Below are 17,837 nucleotides of genomic sequence, written 5' to 3'. Positions count from 1 at the left end.
TTTTATTAAACAACAGAAAGTATATTGGTACTCATAATGTTGGGTTCTTATAACCAGATGTGTCCAGATTACTCAATTTATTGAGTAATCTAAAGTTTTTGGTTTTTCAGGGAAACAGTAATCCAAATACAACACAAAACAACAAACAAAGTTATTCTGCATTTTTACTGGAGGTTCTGAATCCTCTCTTCCTTTTACATAGCTCTAATTTCTTTTGTGGGAATGTGTCAGAACTTAAAAAAGGCTATGAGCATTACAATTTTGTTTGCAATCTAGGGAGACAAGCAAAGCAGGGGTTGATATGCCAGGCGTGATAATGGCCTGTCCCTTTTAGTGAAAGAGCCTTGAGTAATACTGTCCTTCAAGTGGGATATAAGTTTGTTTTAATTCCCAGGCAGGATCGCAGAGTATTTTCTGCCACTGGGTCTAGTGATAACAGGGAAAAACAAACAAGGCGACAAGAAACAGCAGCAACTATATGGGTATCATTGGTAAGCCAAAGCTTCCTCTAGGTGTTTTTTTTCACCCTGATAACTGTCTTTTCTCATGATACAGAAAGCCATCTCTGGTCATAAGAAGAATGTTTGAGAAGCCAAGTCAAAGAAAAGCAGAGCCAGGGTTTTACCATGAAATTTGTTGACAACTGAAAACACCTAAGAGAAAACACTTAAGAAAAGACAAGGAATATATTTTAAAAGTACTTTTTTTTTTTAATTAAATTGTTTTATTTTCAGTTAGCACCTCTTCCGAGAAACTATTTCTTTTGATAAGACATGATAGTATAGAAGGCTTAGCTATCTGACATACTCTCTGATGGTCTAGTATTGCCCACAGTACAATTGTTCATTAATATAGTTGCATTTTAATTATGTTTTAAGAGCTCATTGTAGTCATAGGATCATAGTATCGTAGAATATCTTGAGTTGGAAGGGACCCATAAGAATCATCGAGTCCAACTCCTGGCTCCTCACAGGACTACCTAAAACTAAACCATATGACTAGGAGCGTCGTCCAGATGCTCCTTGAACTCTGTAGTACATATTTACCTTGGGACTAAGGAAGAACACATGCAAAAGACTAGAAGGGATCAGTTTACAAGATACACTGAATCTTCTTGATTTCTTTCTAGGGAATTTTTTTATCTTAATGATATTAAGATCAATAAAGTAAAAAACCCAACCAACTAAACCACAGTTATTTTTCTGTTACAGTTAAATCTCTGAACAGTTTAGATAACAAGACCTAGTTTCAGTTAACCTGAATTGTTCAACATCATAACAGGATCCAGCTTTTCTCATCAGGGGATTGTATACTTTTGTAGGCAAGCCTAGTTTGACTGTGGTCTTTCACCCCTTTTAGGAGACACTCCACATGTGATGGAAGAAGTGGTTTAATGATGGGAATCATGTGATGCAAAGAATGTAATAGTATTTGGATTTTCTGTTAAAGATCCTGGAAAACTGGCCTTTAACAATGAGTCTTCACCACCACCTCAGGATGCTGTAGGATCTCTCATTTCACTGACTTCACAGCTCTAGAGGTTGCTGTCAATAGCAGACCACAAAATTTGGCTCCTTCCTGCTCCTTTTGAGTTGACCATCTCTTCTCAGTCAGCCCCAGCTTAGACTTCTTTATGGCAGTATGTAGAGACTCCACCGGAGAAATCTAGCCTACATGCAACACAGCTTTGGCTTCCCTAGTAGTGTGAGACAGAGCGAGCAATTACGATCTATCACTGAGTTTCTGTAGGGCTTCCTTGGAAACTGCAGATAATATTTTGGCAATCAACGGTGTTCTGCAATGCATGGGGCCATTTTTGACCCAGAACTTATATGAAACCACCTTTCACCCTTTACTTTGTCACAATTCAGGTAATTTGTAACTGTCTTGGACACTTTCTGACACTTGGCAGTGAAATTCATGTGTAGCAAGTTTTTTTCCCCTCTTCTTTTATGCTGGAGCAGCATTCAGGGAGGCTGTTCTTCTCTCCCAGAGCATCTCTAAGGCTTCCTGTCCACTGGTATCAATACTCCTTTCCCTTGGGGCTTACTTTTCTTGGCAAGGCTGGTGAGCTACATCAAGTAACCTTTAGATCACCATTCAAGACACATTGTTTGCTGTTTCTGTCTTCGGGGTTTTGAAAACAGCATACATAATTCATGTAGCAGGTGCAATTTCTTGTCATCATTGTGCTACAATATGGTGTCTAGTAGTAATCAATAAATGAAAAAAACCACAACATTGGAAATGAAGAGGCCATGGTGGGAAGTCAAAATATGTGGATATTCTTAGTAGGTAAGCTGGAAATGAAATGCTGCAGTTGTATGCTACTACTGCCATTCATGGTGTTCTCTCTGCTTTATTTTTCCTGTGTACCATGCTTTGAGGGTCACCTCCATCAATTAGGAATTTAACTGGAACTGGAAGGATCATGTAATGGAGTTGCAAGCTTAAGTTAGCCACGAATGTAGATGCACATGCTTAAAAGTAAAAACAAGAAAGTGAAAAAATGGATCACAGCTTAAGATGCTTTTCAGTTGCTCAGGGAGGCAAACCAGTTTTACAGTATTAATTAACATTTGAGGGCATGCTATATCTAAATAGCAGAAGACTGTGTGTATGTGTGTGTGGGAGGTGTCATTTCACCACAGATAGATAGAAATAAATAAAAAAGTGGTCATTTTCTGAAAAATAAGATTTTATTTATATGATACAATAAAAAGGTGAAAAGCATGTTTTTACTATCAAATGAAGAATTTGGGTATTTTGGCAAATGGCATTAGAGAAATGCAGCACTAAAACAGTTGAGGAAGAACATGAGGTATACATGCATCTTGCTCTCTCCTTCTGTTGTTAATTGCCTCTCCGTGTCTCTGGCAATCAAGCTGTCCCTCCTCCATTTCATATGCAATGAAGATGCCAAGAAAAGTTGGCTGGCCCTTTCCCCCTCACTCCACAGATACAAACGCTGAAGCCCACAGTGGGGCTCCTCGTTCAGCACAGCAAGTTTGGGATTCTCAGTGAAGCCTCCCTTGTGCAGATCTTTATCGCCTTGTTCATTGCTGGTGTGTTTCGCGCGTTGCCATCCCAACCGCATGGCCATGGATGCCAACCTCAGCCTCTCTGTGCTGAGATTCCTCTTTCCAGTGCCTCCCCCGACATGAGGCACCTACGTAACAGTGGAGTTCACACAACTGCTCCCCTCTTCCTGGGGTCTTCCTTCACAGGTCTCTTCTAGATGCAACATCTATTTTCTGGAACGGTTGTGGTTAGATGAAGAAGCATATCTGTGATGGAAAAATACCATGAAATCTTTAAAATACTTGATTACCATTTAATGTGCAGTTACCATCTCACCACATTTGTTTGAATGCATCTTTTGTGTGTGTATGCTTTTGAGCCCTAAACTTGTGTTTTACTATGCCAGGATAGTGATTTACAACATAAAACATATGTAGGTGTTCCTAATTGAGGGGGTTGATATTTTAGCATTTGGCCATTGTAATGATCCCACTTAGGCAAATAAAAGGAATTTGGCGTGAACTGAAAAAAAAAAAGCTGTGACTAAGAAAACATCAGTAACAATGAGCAATTGAAAGCAGTGGATTGTAAACACCAGGAAGGAAATTTGTCTTGCTGGGGAAAAAAAAAAAAAAAAGGAGCTAACTTTCTGAGGAGACTTAGGTAAATAATAAAACTAAATGGTGGACAGAATAAGTACTAAATAAAATGCCTGAAGAGAAATCCTGGTATCAGCAGCAATTACACATTATAATATGTCATTTGTAAGATAATGGAGATGATTAGGACAGGTGTCTGATTATATATTGTGTTTACAATTAAGCCTTTATTTGATATAATTTTTAAACCAGACAATAACAGAATCTGAAGAACACAGCAGCACTTTCTTGTAGAAGTCTATTCTTTGTGAATCTCTGGGGCCAAGCGTGTATGGACGTCTACAGTTTTGCTGTTCAAGAAATCATCAATCAGTCATTATGATACGACACTGGATGTACTTCAGCCATTCTGACTACTGCAGGCCAAAATACTGATATGATTTATTTTTTAAGGTTATGTGTTACAGAAGTTAACTGACAATTCAATAACTCAGTAGCCTCCTTGAATACAGGTTCTTTATATTGTCTTGCTCTCATGAAGCAAAATGGAAGGAGAAAAACCTGGCTGAGATGCACAGTTCCAGATAGCTTTTCTGCATTTTTCAGGAAATATCCCAGAGAAGTGTGCTATAAAGTTAAACGATAGAAAATCTTGTCAGATCACGCTCTTGGGTCTGCCAATGTTTGTGGCAGATTTGGGTATCAAGTGCATTTTCGAGCTTCTTGCAATCCTGAAAAAAAAACCCCAAAACCCAAACTTTTAATTTAACTGAAAATGCATGCATACAGCTATCTATTATATATCTCTGTGTTGGACAGATTATGGAAAAATAGAAGTGCCAAGTCAGATTGCATGTTTTGAATTCAGAAATCTGAACACATTTTAATTCTGTAAAGAGCAAGAAATGTTTTTGAGCAAAGATTGTTCAAAGGCAAAGCAGTTAATTTAAAAGATATGAAACCCTGTTATAATTATTTTTAACATTTCTGATGCGTTGGACTTTTTAAGACTGATGAAAGCTAAAACTCTTATAAAGTTTTTACAAATGGTGAATTTTTTTCTTTAAAAGATAAATAATAGAAGCAGCGGCTATTAAAAAGCGGGTCCAGAGATACATCCCAACAGCATGACTCATGCTCCTAAAACTCATTCTGTGCCCGATACCTCACCATTTGCTACCCTACATAAGCCTGTGGCTTGCTTTCTCTTGAAAGAGGAAATAAGACTTTTAAAGAGGGAGATGGGAGGCCAGAGTTTTGCAACAGGTATGGCAAGACCTCCAGCTGATAGCATTAGCAAAGATTTACAGAGAGTTTAGGACTACTGCCTGCCTGTTAGCACCACTAAGCACAGCATGTTTCTTGTCTCAGAGACAACATTGCAGAGACGGGTGTTGGAAGCACCAGCCATGAAGAGTAATCCCAGTTCTGTGCTTACTGTGCTCTGGGATCCACAGAATTGGGGCTTCTTTCTGGATGGAAAAGATAACGTAGGGAGGCAGCTGTGCCGTGGTGCCAAATGTATGTGTGATGCCTGGGATCATATGATTGAGCAAGAAAAGGAGGGGGAGTTTCTAACTTGTGTTTGTGGGTACGTATTCATGCACATATGTATATATAAGCCTGTAAATGCGCTCCTGTGCCAAAAAGTTTGAAAATCAGAAAGTAAACAAAGATGCATTCCTTTATCTAAAACATAATGAGGTTGTTTGAAATACTCTCATTCTGGAGCTCTGAACATCTCTTTAGGAGGCTGCAGCCTTCAGACATATCCATAAGCACTCTGCTGAGTTGCTACTCGTATTACTAACTGCCTTTGGTGAAGAATATGTTTCAGTGAATCATAAAAAGGATAAAATAAATTAGTATAGGTTCACGCAAGTTTTTTTCCTAAGCTGTTTCACATATTCCTCCAGCCTTAAATGAAGGTTACCTAATACATACACCATGATTATACACACAAGATTTTAAAGTGTCATTTAGCAATAATTAGTTTCCATGAAACAATTGAAAGCTAGCAGAGTTTTCACAATAACTCTCTCCGGAGACAATCAACTGCTTCACTAGAGCTCAGTCCTTGCTGTGAGTTCATTTTCCTTTCATCTTTTGCTTCACAAAATGAAACAAAAAATTGAAAAAATATAGAAAACTAATGTGAAGAAGTTACGAAGTGAGGAACGCTCAGCATACAGTCAGATTAGATGAAAGGGTATTGGCTTTATGTTAAGAACGTCACTGATTTCTAATTACCCAAAATGTTTTAAGAAAAGACTACTTTGATGATTTCACTTAAAATTGTGTTTTGTGTGAAGGTTAAACTCAACTCTTACTGCATTATCAACTTCCCTGTATTCAATATTAATGTATATACATAAGTATATAGACAAAGAAAACATTTGTTCCAAATATTTGGGTTGAAATTACAATATATGCCACATAATAAAATAGTGAGAGGTCTGCAAAAGGATCTAAACAACTGTTCTTGAAAAAGAAAATTTCATCTCAATGGCTTTCCTTGATTCAGGCTATGATCCTCTACAGCTAAGCTACTGGTGGCATCACCATCACTGGGAGACCATGAAGAGCCTAGGGAGAGCAAGCTTTTGTGTGTGGGTTTGTGCACGCTTTCTCTCATGTTTATTCCTTGAAATATTTGAGAGCCTTGTTTTGAAGTGGAATGTTGAAATCTTGGCAGTCTTTCAAAAAATGCCTCTTGTTTACCAGCCAGCCCTTACAGGATTTTTGCATTAACAGTAGTAAGATGGGAAAATGGACATCAAAATGCAGGCTTATTGGCAATGTGCATTTGTGGCTAAAAATATTAATTAGGAATCAATGTGCATTTGTGGCTAAAAATATTAATTAGGAATGTGATGAATTAGGAGTCATTAGGAATGTGGCTGGGAACAGTAAAATAAACGTTGACATGTTGTTACGTGACTCATAAATACATTTTCACCTGGAGTAACCCATATAGAACAGGTCACTTTATCTTAGAGAGGATTCTGTGGGGTTAGAGGGTATTTCAGAAAAGAATGACAACAATGAATAAAGGCATAGGAAAGTTCTCATTTGAAGTGAAAAACTAGATTACCTTAGAAATAAGAAGACTCAGAGGTGACATAAAAGTACCTAAAGCAGTGAATGGTCACAAACAGGTAGATGAACCTCTGTACTGCAGTGCTGGTGGAATTTATAAATGGGGATGTTTAACATTAGAAAAGAAATACTCTTTGCCATGACATTGAAGTTCTATGGGGTATTGTTAGCAAAATTCATACACTTGAATCTTGGTCATTTGTATGGATAAAGAAAAATATCTTAAGTTTAGTGCTAGGAAGGATCTTGGGAAGAGTTATTTAAGTGTTTCTTAGTTCACTTCAGGATCAGAGATAGGATTCTGGTAGGATCAGATCCACTATGTGATTTCTATGTGCATGTGTATCTGTGCACATCTCACAAATGCCCCTTCCTTTACAGAAAATACAAGTGCAGTAAAAACAAAACAATTTTTCCCCCCCTAACCCTAGCACAGTAGACCCCAGGATACACCCTATTTTTGTAGGCTCTTACCTAGAGGGAGAAGAAATTTCTCAGTTGAAATTGTTTCTGAAGCTAGGATATATAGCATGCTATAGGGACTGAAGTTATTTGTTGGCTGTAGAAGAGGCTGGACAAGACGACCAGTGTAACTTACTTCACTTATGAAATCCTTTAATCCTCCTGAGTTGGTAGACCTTGGGAGTGTGACTGATTGCATCTGCATAACACACAGAACTTGGTTTGAATCTTCACAGACCTTCTACGGCACCTCTCTGGCAGAGATGCACATTCTTCTTTTTCTTTCTTTTTCCTTTTATTTTTTTTCTTTTTCTTCTTCTTCTTTTTCTTTTTCTTCTTTTTCTTTTTCTCTTATTTTTCTTTTTCTTTTCTTTTTCTTCTTCTTCTTTTTCTTTCTTTTCCTTTTCCTTGTCTTTCTCTTTCTTTTTTTTTTTTTCTTTTTGAGGTAGAATGGATCACCTGAAATGACTTCAATAACAAGAAGGCAAAGTTACAGCTAACCAGAGAGGTGATTTTATGGCTTGATGCCATGTGTGCACAGTGTGCCCTGGTGTGTGGGATGACAGTACGATGAATCTGTGGAGCACAAGAACAAACAGCTGAGATAGTTTTGGAGCTTTTCACCACTCAAATTCAGTGCAGCATAGGTTCATGTTCGCTGTCTGCAGCAGGCAGAGGCTCTGACATGGATCTCCTGAAGGGAACCCATAGCTGGGTTTTGTCCTGGAGGGAAGCAGTTAATTCACCTCAGGATAAAGCTATCCCTTCTTCCAGCCCAGCAGAGAAGGCTGTTCTGGTTTTAGTGGTAGAAATGGAGTATGTTTCCTTCTATTTCACAGTCCCTTTGGACAGAACAATATAGAGAAAAAAAAAGAGATGTAAGTTCCTAGCAGGCCCTTTGGAAAAATGAACAGATGTGGGGAAACATTTCTTATGGCAACTGATATCAAATAACAACAACAACAAACACTTTCAGAAAGGCCCAAGATGCACAGGGGAAATGAATCCATTTGCCTTCTCAATGAAAATTTACAGTCTGTATTATATCCCATGAATATTATGACCCTCTTAGAATATGAGAAAGGGGAAGGTGAGACACATGTAACTAAATGTTTCTTTTTCTGTGGAATTACATGGAAAATGCTAGGATTTCCCACAAGCTGCAACAACAAAAAATATCTTTTTTTTTTCTTTCATGCATTTATTGCATGGACTGTATTTATATTGTATGCATGACATTCAAGCATATTGTTCTTTTTTGTTCTCAAATTGATTTGTTTTCTCAGCAAAACTTGGCTTGTTAACAGTGCCTTGTCATTCATCTGAAAGTTCTTTCTAACTTCATGACTGATCTTGTCCGCCTTTGATTAAATTATATTTTAAAATATACTTTCACTTGGACTTTAGTAATTTTTCCAGCTGCCGTTTCTCATCTCACCAGCTTGCTGAGGCTATTTCACATGTTTTTACTGGAAAATAATTCTCTCCAGACATATCACATAGCTAAAAAGCCAAACAAAAGAGAATCTAATTTACCTGAGGGAGTAATCCTAGAAGAACACCTACTGCTGAGTATCAGATAATAGGTTAGTAGTACTCCAGAACAACAAATGAATGTATTCCCCTGTTTCTGGGACTTCTGTGTGCAGGACATCACTGGGAGAGCTGGAACTTGAAGTTTCTGATTCCATCAGAAACTGGGGTTTGTTTGCAAAACAGGTAGTTCCTCTATTGCAAAAATAGTATCACCTTCTATTCCAGGTGCAATAAAAGCAGTTGAGTACTGACCTGAAAAAATTAGTTATTGTGCCTCCAAAGCAAGCTGCTCAAAACAAACATTTTTACATTGCAGTCCACCTCCATGGACATAGTGTTTTACTGTCGGAATCAAGCAATTGTTTTGGCCTGTAATCCATTGCTTTTCTTTCTTTTATTTTTCCTTCTGGCTCTCGAAGAGGCCAGCAGTAACATCTGTTAGAGTTAAGATACACTGCAGTGACTTTTCTGATACTGGAGCCCTGTAGCATATGGCTATGCAGAAGCAAGGAGATAGGCTTTTCTGTCTACATGATCTATAACACTGTGCTGCTAATTCAAGAGGAGTGAACTATTTTTAGAGGTTACCAAACGACTCAGAATAAAGAAGCAATTGTATAACAGATGCAAAACCGAACATTCAGATTATCTGGCTGTTAAAAAAACTGGAAGAAATCAGCCTAATTTCAGTTCAGCTGGAGGGAGTAGGCTTCTTTAACAGCACCCCAAGTTAATTTAAAGCATGTTCCTGAATATAGAATCTTTGCTATCATGAGCTACAGATGCTTTAAAAAACAAAAACCTGTTCCTCCCCCTACTTCTGATGACAGATATGAATTTTAGTGCAAGAGATTTATGCCAGTATTTGATATTGACTGCATTGCACCTAGAGTTTTAAATCTCATTAGAAACTGCTTATCTTATTAAATAAGGAGTTTAATAGTATGCATGGATAGTCGACAGCCAAAACAAGATCAGCAGTGTTTTCACAGAGTAGGAAAAATGATAAAAATGATGATGACTGAGTACATACTAAGTGTCAGCTCTGTCAGGATCATGGGCTTGAGATTTAAGTATTAATATAATATTTCTCAAACCTTATTGATTGTCACTACTTAAAATTCACAGGTTCCCCTCCTAACTCTTCAGGAACATTGAAAATGTCACTACAAACTCAACACCTGGAAAGTTTTGCATTTGAATTAAAAAAATAAAAATGCCTGCAGTATTTACTCTTAAAAACTGAGACAACCTAATAGCCTTAATATTTCAGTAGTTTTCTATGGCAGTTTATTAGGTGCACTGCATGAGGTTAAGATCGAAGTTTTTCATTACATAACAGGAAATAAGCAATTTTTAAAACTTATCCAATGTTGTATAACACTCCTGTAAAGATGGGTGGTAAAAATTAGGCTCAGGTGAAATCAGTGGCATGAATTCAGCAGGGCTTTGATTTCACCCCAGCTGCCAAAATTCTACTTTCTCCTACCAGATGCTGGCTTTAGAGGAGATATTGGTAGTGAAGTGACTTATTGTACGGTAAGATAGGGTAACGTGATGTGAGCATGCTAAAGTGAAACCACAGGATGGAGTCAGCAGTGGTTACCTTTGCGTACGCAGCTTTGGGGGAAAGAAAAAAACCCCGCATACACAGAACGAACTAGAAACACTGGCAGATGGAAGGAGGGCATACCGTATTTTGGCTGAGATGAGGACTGACAGCAAATTCGTGCAGGTTGAGTAAAGAGGTAGAAATTTTCCTGCTGTGTTGGATTTTTCAGGTTAATATGGTGGAGCTCCTGTGCTAGAGGCTAGGGGCTAGAGAAGCTGAAGCCTGCAGGGCTGTGGGGAAGGAGCAGAACTGTGACAGTTACTAGAGCCAGTCTCGGTGTGTGTTTCTTGTATTTGTGATACCTAAGTACAGAGAAAACTCTGCTAGTGAAAGGGAAACAAATTCAATTCAACTGCATTTTTTTCTACTTGGCTTTCCAACTCTAATGAATGAAAATTCATCTGGAGAAACACTAATTGGGCTTGACACCACAAACACAGCAGTAATGGAAGCAGGTTTCTCAGCTAGGCAGTCTGATCATCTAACAAGCTGTCTCAATGAGATTAGCTAGTTTAAGGTCTTGTGACATTATTCATTAGCTTTCTAACACACTGATCTTTACAGTACACTTCCCAATTTGATGTTGTATCTCCTCATCTAGCTATAGGCTCTGTTCTTTTATACCCAGGATAATGCTTTTGTTAATTCATTGACGATCAGCAGCAAAAAATAGCACTCCCTGGCACTTTACCCTTCTCACAATATCTCTGAGGGTGTTCGTTTCACATTGATGTCATTTTACTGTCAGTGGCAAGGTGACCAGGTGAGTTGATCAAGAAGGCATCAGTAAGTATTTATAAATGGATATCTTGGAAATTTGTCAATGCTGAAATCAGTTTTGTGCAAGAGAACTAGTCAAATATTATTGTATTTTCAGGAATGGTCAAACTGCAGGAGTGTAACAGTTGATTGCCCAGAGGAAGCATCAAAATCCTATGATTAGCAAGTTCTTTGTTCATGCCAGCGCAGGAATTTGAAAAAGGCAAAAGGGTGGGAACATCTGCAGTTCCATGCTATATACAGGAGCATGGCAAAAAAAGAATAACAGAACTAATGCGCGTGTCTGTAAATAATACTGGACATGTTTAGGTATCATTAGGATTGCAGCAAGCATCCTCCATATATTGTCAGATTTTAAAATCATCTACAATTCTCCCTGTGATTATTCTTACTGCTTTTTGTGATAATTCCTTATCAGTGCGAAACATTCTTATTACTGAAAGTATGTTGCTTTCATGTCAATCTAAAATAAAACTAAGTTGCTATCAGAGAATAACTGCATTTAACTGAAAGGGCAAATATTAGCTTCAGTTGCAGGAACACAGGAGTTGCAGAGTGAAAACGTGCTGTGCTGCTCCTTTGCTCATCACAAAATTGTAATGTGGAGGGAAAAGCAGTGTGCATAAATAAAAATCAACAAATCCAATGCATCTAGCTATTTGTCTTGGCAGTTTCACACATTTCTTCTTTTATAATGAATCGTAATATGAATGTAAGTATCAGCTGCCGTCTTTCAAGAATTAGAAAGTTTCAAACACTATTTTTTGTCATTCACTGTGCAAATGAACACTTTCAGGATCATAGGAAAAGCTGTTCGCGAACAGAACATTTCTCAGTTTGGAAATACTTTGTCCTATATGGTTTTATTTAGGCGATACCTATAAATAGAAATCAGCTGCTAAGAAATGAGTTTACTGGGCTAAACCATACTGTTTTATTTTGCTACCCAGCTAATCCTGGTAAGGCTAAAAAATAGTTAATAGGCAGTCTGTAAGATCTTATAAGATGACATTTGGAAATCCTGCAGTCATATTAGTCATTAGCCATGGCAATATTCTGCCATAAGGCAATGAGTCAGACAATTGATTAGAGAACTTCATCATGATATACCCTCCGGCATGAATATGGAGAGAGGGAAAAGGAAAAGGAGAAAGGAGAGAGTGCATGGGACAGGGGGCAGGAACATGGAGGAGTAGAAGGGCAAAGAAAGTCTGAAAGAGCTTATTTTTGAGATGAACAGTAATCGAGGTAATGGAGAAGAGGCAGACAGCATAACTCACAAAGCCTGAGGATCTACAAGGTGTGCTACCCTCACGCTTTGTGAGTGGAGTCCAACATCACTGGAAAAATCTAATTTTTCTTGCACTCTTAGCATGGCATCTTACTCTAGATGTGAGGCAGCTGTTGGCCACCTTCCTTACCAGTGTCCAATAAAAGTCGTGGCGAAGACTGGCATTGAAACACTAACTGTTTTTAATTCTGCCCATTTTCTCAAATGGATGTGTGGATATGTATGGCTTTACCAGCTATCACCATGTTTGCTGAGAGTATCAGCAAAACAACCAAGAGTGCACAAAAGCTGACAAAAGGCCTACAGGGGACACGGGAGAAATGCTCACCCTTGGAAAAAATGCTGGGCACTGCAATTAAAAGGAAAGAGCTCTGCTATTTAGGGGTTTGTGATGCTTTTACTGGTGGCCATGCTATGAATCCCCTGCTGCTGTTTTGGAAATAAGCACACCACTTTTGGCTGTGATGCTCAGGTATGCAAGGCTGGGTGCCTGCCCCATCCGTGCGGTCAATCTTAAAAGCTGCCAGCTCCTGGTAGGAGGAAGGCAGGACTCAGAAAGTACAAGTATTGTACAAACAGTAAGAATGATAGGCACAAGAAAAAAACACTTGCACAGCCAAGATTTTACTGCAGCACCTATTTTTTTTCAAAATTCGTCTCCCTAACCTGTGCTTTTCTCCATAGCAGGGTGTGATGACTTAAGGACCTTATTTGCAGTATTTCCAAATGGCTGGGTCTATCTTGATTTGTCCTGAATCAAATTCATCTAGGCCCTTAAGTTGTGTACAGTTCTATCAAAAATTGGTGAGCTTTGTCATTTTACTCCTGCAGATTTACTACCATTTGTCCGATATACTTGTATTATAAATAGTCAGGGGTGCTTGTGCTTTTAGAGCAGGGGAGCTATTAGTAAGATGTTCTCCATGAAGGCACTGTCTTTTATGGTGTTAACTGGCTTTCTTGGTTTGCAGGGCTCATCTCTTTTCTGAGGCATTTCAGGAAAGAGGTTCCCAGTCTTGTTTATGTTTATAGGAAAGTGATTACAGTTATAATATAGGGAAAAGCTGATCTGTTGGGGGTTTTTTGGCTTATTTTCTAAGTATTCTGATTTGTATGAAAATACTCTGCCTGTGATAAACACTTACTATAACTATAAATCAAAATGAATAATTTATTGTTTGTGCTTTTAAAAACTGTGTTAATCAATACCCAACATTTCAAAAGAATACATGCAGATGATATTATTGGCAAACGAGATTGCTGCTGAGATCAGTGTAAAACTCCCATCGTCTTCAATGAGATTATTTTCAGACTGCGATGTAGGATGTTAGATTTTTGCAGGCTGCCATTATGTAAACTCATAATGATGGATAGTCCTTTCTTCAGAATTACAATAGCCATAAGAAAGATCAGAAGAAACAGGTGTGAATAAACAAAGGTACCGGGAGATGGGTTGAATTGCTTAAAATTATCCATTAAATAAAAGGTAGAATCAGGATCAGAGCCCTGATATGTGAAGTCAAGACGGGGCTCCCGCTTAATGATACTGCTTCACATGCAGCTTTCTCAGGTGATGCATGGCTCATCTTTCTTGGGCTGTGGAGATCTCATATAGTGTGTAACAATAAAATCAATGGTAGAACAAGCTTCAGCAGATTACTCCCCACTGCCACTAATTACTTTTCATAGTGGCATCTTGCCTTTCTCTCTGCCCTATCCCCAGGCTTATGAAGCACTTCCCATCGCTGTCATTTACTTCTGTGAGCCATGAAGCTCTCCTCACATCGACAGGAAAGGCAAGGTAGGGAGAAGGCTTCATGCTTCATGTGCTCATATAAGCAGTGGATCACAGGGCCATGTAATGGAGTTACAGATTTGAAACAAGGCTCCTGTTTGCCATGCCTAGCTCACTTTCAAGTTGTTTAATACATCTTTTCTTCTTTATAAGGAATCTTGGCGGGCCTGTGTCTCACTCCTCTTTCAGGGAATGTGGTGATATTAACACATTTACTTATCTTAAACAACTAGAATTTCATGACATAAATATCACAATAAACAAAAATATTGTTGAAAGCTACATAGCGTAAGGGTAATGCCATATGTCATTAAAACACATTTATCTTTTAATTGTCATTAATCACTTGATCCTGTGGGTTGTAAACTTATCACGAGTTTGGTCTGCTTTAGGAATGGGACATAAAATTGTAACTGCAAACTCTCACGCCACTTACTAGACTGTGACTAATTTTACCTATTCTGACTTTATTATCAACCTTCTCCAGTTGTTTTAATAGCTTTGTATAAAGATTAGCTTGACTATTTTATTATGTTTGTGTCTTACTCTGTGATGTCTCATTTCTTTTGTGTAAGTGCTATTACTAATAGTCAAGTACATGAAGAAGTCCAAGGACTACAGCGTTTTCTTTAGAGTACAATTACTCCTGAATAACATTGGAAAATAATGAATGTGTCTAAACATAGAAACTGTTTTACATGGAAACAATCATCAAGATTAATGGCTACTGTGGTTCATTATTCACTGTATTTTAAGGAAGATTATCTGCAACATAAACTATCAACAAATAAAACAGATGTTAGAGTCAAGGTCAAATCTTTCAAGAGCATATAGGATGCCTCTTACACTGCTCCAAGGACATTTTGTGTGCATGCATTCAATTGACTCTCAACAGGATTGTTCTGAAATTTCTTGATGGGCATGTCAATGTGACTGAGAAGCATAATCTGGCCCCTTGTGAAAGCCTGACACTGTCTGCCCAAAATGTCAGGAGGTTTTGAATGTAAACTTACATGTCCTATATAGATATGTTAATCTGGTGCTCTCGACTCTAGAATCAGCAACAAAAGATGAACAACTGCAATAGCCACAGAAAGCAGATGAATCTTGAGAAAAATGGATTTCAGGAGCACTCTGTCTATTTACACGGAGCACTTATACAATATCTAAGGGCAAATGATGAATCCTTGAATCACATGTTGATTAAAGCTGGAATAACACATAAGTTGCCAGGTTTTTTGAATGCTGAGCAAAGGAACTTTATTAGAATCAGAAAAATAATGTTATTCTGAGACCTACTCTCTTTTTGCATCTGTCTCTCTTTCTTCCATCTCTGCTATTGGTTAAATTTCTGCCAAGAGCCTGCTTGCCCTCTAAAGCCTGGCTTCTAGCTACGGATTTGAAGAAATAATAGAAGTGGGTTATACTTCTTGCTTCATAATGCATTCCTAATAACTTTTTGTAAGACGCACAGCATGCAAGACAACATTAAAGAGATTGGAAGGACCGATTTTTTTGATTCCTTCAAGGTTTTTTTTTTTAAACTACAGAACATTCTCTGATGTTGGGGAGTTTCATAATTCAGATAACTGAAATGCTGATGAGTAGCAGCCTTGGAATGAGATCCTAACTGAAAGTAGTAGGATGATCATATAGTTTACTCTGTGGGCCTTGGATCACGACCTGAGAAAATTGGGTTTTTAAGTTGTTTGGTCTGTAGGACCACATAGTTGCCATACTCATGTGTTCAAAAGCAGACCAAAATATGGTTATCATCTCTCAGAATTTTCACAAGGCTGAAACTACACTGTATCGTTGTGTTGTACTGAACTTCCAGGGAATTTATTTAATTTAATATGCCTCCAGGGTTTTCTGTGAGACTGGAAACTGATTAGAAACTTAAAGCATATAGTATTAAAAAGAAAACAAACCGCATTTGAAAGAAAACAGGCTTTTCTCACAACAGAGCCAATTTTCTTATCTGGTCCAGCAGCAGATCAGCAGTAGGAGTTAATATAAAGGCAACACATAGGTAAATGGCTCTGGCAAATGAATCATCTTTCTAGGTGTCCCATGCTTGGTTTAAGCGAATATGTCATTCATAGCTGGCTATCCATCGATTCAGTCATGGCAGGATGTGCTTTTGTCCTATTTGGGACTATATCCCTATTTGGATTATGTATATATTTGCATAGATATTGGCTCCTGCTTTACTAACAGGGGAGAGGTATAAAAAGGAACTTCCCTTGGAATGGCAGGAAATAAATTTTTTATATGCACAGGTTCCTTGTAATCTTAAGGTCAAGTTTTTTAGCCAGAAAATGGGGTAAAAGTAGCCACACTTTTTAATTAACCCATTTTTTTTCCCCCATGGCTGTAAATTTGCATTTGGCTGCGGGAATCCAATTTCTGTTGGCAGCACAGGCACTGAGACATGTACAGCTTGTGCAGATTGCAGCCTGTATCTGTGCTTAAATACTGAGCTCTGAATTTCATTGCTAGGCTGTTCAGTGCCCCCACAATGTCTTTCAAAGTCTTCTAGGCTCTGTTTTATTGTGTTACTTTTGTCAGTCTGAAGTGCAGTAATTTATATTTGTCACGACTGCCCTTCATTTGGTGTGGTGCAACCTTGGGTTTTTTGTCTTGTCTTTTTTATCAGTGGAGGAGTCCAGTATTTTGAATAATTAAACCCACATAAATAGTTGATCTTGGTGATACAGCATACAACACTAAGAAGTCTTATGTAAAAGCCATGTATTTTTACTTCTACTGTCTTTGGCTTGAACTAGATTAAAAAAATTGTTGTCATGAAAAATTAAAGGTGATAATAATAGGCATTATTATCCTGTTTACTACACACTGTTAATATAAAGAGATTTAGATTTCTCCTGAGGAACGGTTTGATGTATATTTGTTTTCAATTAAATTTGCATATGCCGCTTTAAAGAGAAAGAGACTCTTATTTATCTCTCTATTTGGTTTCACTGAGGAGGGAATAAAAGTTCCATACTTCTCCCCCTTTGCTGCATCACTGCAGGAGAGCCCTGTATTGTGCATCATAAAGAGATTGGGAAGCTGGGTAATTAATCATGAGCTTTTATGTAATAGAAAGTTTAAAATTCATTAGCTTTATATCAGAGTGAGTGTTATGAGGGAGAACATGTTGTGAATGAGAGGGAGAGCCTTATAATTAAGGAAGTGTGTAAATAATAATGAAAGTCATTAGTGCCATTCAGTTTGTAAGAATGTCATAATGTAATTGGAGCATTAAAGTGAAATTTGCGATGACAAACATTAACGATACAAAAGAGAGAAAATGTGGTTATCTTTAGTTTGACAGATAATGTCAGCTTTCTTGCAAGGCCCAGATGGTGCACAGGAAAATGTTATGAACAGTTTTATTTTAATATTTCTGTGATGTGATATTTGGGAATACAATGTCACAAACACACAAGGAGGTTTGCATTTGTGAACCAGTAGTGCCTTGCAGAGCACAGAGTCCAATGCTGAGCGACCAAAGCAGTAGATAGGGAAAGTCTTGTCATTGATGCGAGGTTGTTGTTGCAATAAAGGTGAGGTGCAGTGTAGCACGGTATTACAAGGCTGTTAAGTTTTCTGTCTCTCTCTCTGAATATGCACTTT

The 17,837-nt window shown here is 38.0% G+C and overlaps 1 protein-coding gene across 22 annotated transcripts in view; it reads left to right on the top strand.

Moving 5' to 3' along the window:
* The window catches only part of ARPP21 (cAMP regulated phosphoprotein 21), a 205,629-nt gene that overhangs the window by 33,220 nt on the left and 154,572 nt on the right, over positions 1 to 17,837 (top strand). For 21 of the 22 annotated variants that reach the window (XM_069809821.1, XM_069809971.1, XM_069809930.1 and 18 more), the window contains one exon: positions 14,124 to 14,201. The exons of the other annotated variant lie outside the window; for it this stretch is intronic. The gene's annotated coding sequence lies outside the window, so the exon portion shown is untranslated. The remainder of the gene's footprint in view (positions 1 to 14,123; positions 14,202 to 17,837) is intronic. 22 annotated transcript variants of the gene reach the window in all.

Source organism: Haliaeetus albicilla, chromosome 2 (assembly GCF_947461875.1).
Source record: "Haliaeetus albicilla chromosome 2, bHalAlb1.1, whole genome shotgun sequence".
NCBI lineage: Eukaryota > Metazoa > Chordata > Aves > Accipitriformes > Accipitridae > Haliaeetus > Haliaeetus albicilla.
The sequence above is the reverse complement of the archived record's forward strand: the minus strand, read 5'-3'. Positions and strand labels throughout refer to the sequence as shown.